The 3890-nt window shown below is 38.9% G+C and overlaps 1 pseudogene; it reads left to right on the top strand.

The window, feature by feature from the left end:
- The first annotated feature begins 1990 nt into the window (after positions 1–1990).
- On the top strand, positions 1991–2761 carry LOC144257201 (uncharacterized; annotated as a pseudogene).
- The last annotated feature ends 1129 nt before the right edge of the window (positions 2762–3890 follow it).

Below are 3890 nucleotides of genomic sequence, written 5' to 3'. Positions count from 1 at the left end.
TTTCCACTTATATAATTGGTGAATGACTTCTCTAGATAGAGCTTATTAAATCATTATTGGGCTGGTTTATCAATTCATTCTGGACTTGTCTAGATTTCTGAGGAGGAAGGTGTTAGCTGATGACTTCTGAACTTCAGAGAGTTAGCTATCATCCTTCACATGTAGCACCTTGATTCTCTGCTTTGATAACTCTCTCTCTCTAATGTGGGCTCATTATTTTGGACACAGCAGGGTTTGGAAAGCAAAAGCAAAAAAAAAGAAGAAGAAGGTCTTTTGAATGTAACAGAGTATGCACTTTCATTGTTTCAGATTCCTATGAGTCACAGAAAATAAAGAAATACCAGGTGTGGTTGTGCACTCCTGTAATCCAAGAGGCTAAGGACTCTAAGGCAGAAGGATTTGAGTTAAAAACCAGCCTCAGCAATGCTGAAGCACTAATCAGGAATGTATGTATATTGCTTCAGATATATATATATATATATATATATATATATATATATATATATATATACACACATACATATATATACACATACATACACTCAATATTATGATCTGAATTAATCAATACAATTAACAAGTTATAGATTATATATTTTAAAATACTGATTAATAAAATAGTAAGTATAGCCACAGTGACTCCATCTTTATGGTTCCCATGTGAAACTGATATATAAGGGGCTTTTAAGAATTATTTTTTAAAAAAGATATTCTGTGCCTCAAACATCTGAATCAGGATAAAAAAACCACAACTGTGCTCCAACCCAGGATGTGGTTGTTTGACTATGCTCTGATAACTTCTTTTTTCAGCCCCTATACTCTGCTTGCTTGCAATTTGCAGATCCCATAGAATGTAGTTTTCTTCCTTAAGTATTGGAACCACAAACAGCCTGGTACACTTCTGTCAGAAAGCCATTGGGGCATGAGAGAAGCATCCCTTGGATAGGTAATAAAGCTCTCTAATTTGCTTCAAATTTGGTCTTTGAGTGTTTTCTGAACAGTATCCTTATAACATGTATGTATTAGCTTTGTGTGGAACTTTATTTTCATTTAATATATGTATATGTGGTGCTGAGAATCGAACTTAGTACCTCACACATGCTCAGCAAGAACTAGACATGATGGTGTATATCTATAGTTTTTGTAATTTAGGATGCTGAGGCCAACCAAGACCCCGGTCATGAGGGTGAATTCTTATAATCCCAGCATCTCAGAAGGTAAGGCAGAAAGTTCTCAAGTTTAAAATCAACCCCAGTAATTTAGTAAGTGCTTAAGCAACTTAGCCATTCCCTGTCACAAAAATAAATAATAAACTGTGCATGGTGGTGATGACTATAATTTCAGTGGTTTAGGAGATTGATCCATGAAGATTTCATGTTCAAATCAAGCATCAGCAATTTAGAAAAGATAGAAACAACCTAGTGAGACCCTATCTCAAAATAAAACAAAACAAAACAAAACAAAAAAACTGGGGATGTGGCTTAGTTGATATGCATCACATCAGTACCTGGTACAAAACATAAAACAACAACAACAAAAAAATGGTTTGGATGTGACTTGGTGGTTAAGTGCTACTGGGTTTAATCCCTGGTACTAATAAAAGTACAAAACCAACTGGGCAACTTAGGCAGAGATAATATTGTGCAATGATAGAACACTTGTAGATTCGAATCCCAGTACTCAGAAACACAAGAAGAAGAAAATAAAAGTTGTTTTGTAATGGAGATAAAGACATACAACCATGGAAAATACATAAGATAATATATCTGGTGTAGGGAGAGAACTAGTAATTTCCTAAAGTCATGTTTACAATAATTAAAAAAAAAAATCAATTCCTGACTTGCGGGCTGCTCCAGGGCAGCTGGGGACGCCACCGTCGCACAGAGCGGCCTGGGTGGGGCAGACGGGCGCTTGGCTGCAGCAACACCTGTGGTGGCCTTAGCGCAGCAGCCTGCCTCTCCACCGCAACCTGCAGGCCGCCGCCCTTGCGATGGCGGCGAGCAGCTCGCTGGAGGCGGTGCGTAGAAAGATCCGGAGCCTACAGGAGCAGGCGGACACAGCGGAGGAGCCGGCGGGCAGCCTGCAGCACGAGCTGGACCTTGAAAGGAAGCTGAGGGAGACCACTGAAGCTGATGTAGCTGATGTAGCTTCTCTGAACAGACGCATCCAGCTGGTTGAGGAAGAGTTGGATCGTGCTCAGGAGCGTCTGGCAACAGCTTTGCAGAAGCTGGAGGAGGCTGAAAAAGCAGCAGATGAAAGTGAGAGAGGCATGAAAGTCATTGAAAGTAGAGCCCAAAAGGATGAAGAAAAAATGGAAATTCAGGAGATCCAACTGAAAGAGGCCAAGCACATTGCTGAAGATGCCGACCGAAAATATGAAGAGGTAGCCCGTAAGCTGGTCATCATTGAAAGTGACCTGGAACGTGCAGAGCAGCGGGCTGAGCTCTCAGAAGGCAAATGTACGGAGCTTGAAGAAGAATTAAAAACTGTGACCAATAACTTGAAGTCACTGGAGGCTCAGGCTGAGAAGTAGTCTCAGAAGGAAGACAAATATGAGGAAGAGATCAAGGTCCTTTCTGACAAGCTGAAGGAGGCTGAGACTCGGGCTGAGTTTGCCAAGAGGTCAGTAACTAAATTGGAGAAAAGCATTGATGACTTAGAAGAGAAAGTGGCTCATGCCAAAGAAGAAAACCTTAGTATGCATCAGATGCTGGATCAGACTTTACTGGAGTTAAACAACATGTGAAAACCACCTTAGCTGCGGCCACATTCTTTTATTTTATTTTTTGTTGTTTTTTTTTCTAAACACCTGCTTACCATGATACCCCTTAAATGCATTTTTATTTACTTTTACCACCATAACAAAAACATCCACAAAACACCAGCTAGGGCAGGAGGTAGGGAGAAAACACCAAAAAAGGCAAGCCCATGTTAGGGCAATAATGGTTTAAATGTGCCATTTCCCAGGTTGACATTGCCACACTTTACCTAGAGTTTAGCCACACAGTTTGCTTAGCCAGTGGAAGACTCCTCATTGAAGCAGAAAGATTTCCACTCAAAGTGCCAATGATAGGGGCAACAGGAAGATTGATGTCGGAGACAATCAGTTGTGGATTGGTGCTATTTTAAATAAAATGTCCCCTGTGGTCTTTTGTTCAATATTGTACAATTTAGAATTTTGTCCAACACTATTTTGTCTTGAGTTTTACTGCAAGATGAGACTATGGATCCAGTATGCCTGTGTTCACTGAAGGATTTGAAAGCCACACTGCTCTTCTAAGGCTTCCATTCCTTGTAATGGGCTGGCAGACTTGCAGCCCATTACAACTTATGTAGAATAGCATTCAATGTGGATTTCCACTCTTTCCCATTGTCCATGTTAAAGTGAAAGGTTTAGGCACTACATACAATTGGAAAAGAAAATACATTTTCTTGAGAATTATAACTATATGTAAACATTGTATAATGATATGAAATAAAATGCACATTGTAGCACAAAAAAATAAATAAAAAATCAATTCCTTAGTTTAGTTGGTAGATACACAGAATTTACAAGTGAGAGTTACTCCTACACATTCAACAAGAAAATAGTTAAATAAACTGAAAATGACTGAATCTATATAAGAACTGATTTCCATTGGTGAATAACTAATGTGACCTGCAAGAGACAAAGCTTTTGATTTTATAACAAAAAAGTATATATTGGGTAAAATTACATCAGGACTTTTTAACCAAGCCAAATGTTTGTTGTGTGTGAGTGATGAATAAAAATGTTAAACACTTCAGTCTGCACACAGTTCCCTATTCTTTCACACAGATTTCTTCAGAAAACCCAAAATACCTGTCAAAGAAGATCAGGAAGAATCCTGAGAATCTTTTTCTACATGATG

Source organism: Urocitellus parryii, chromosome 10 (assembly GCF_045843805.1).
Source record: "Urocitellus parryii isolate mUroPar1 chromosome 10, mUroPar1.hap1, whole genome shotgun sequence".
NCBI classification, from domain to species: domain Eukaryota; kingdom Metazoa; phylum Chordata; class Mammalia; order Rodentia; family Sciuridae; genus Urocitellus; species Urocitellus parryii.
This window is presented reverse-complemented; position numbering and strand designations above follow the sequence as displayed.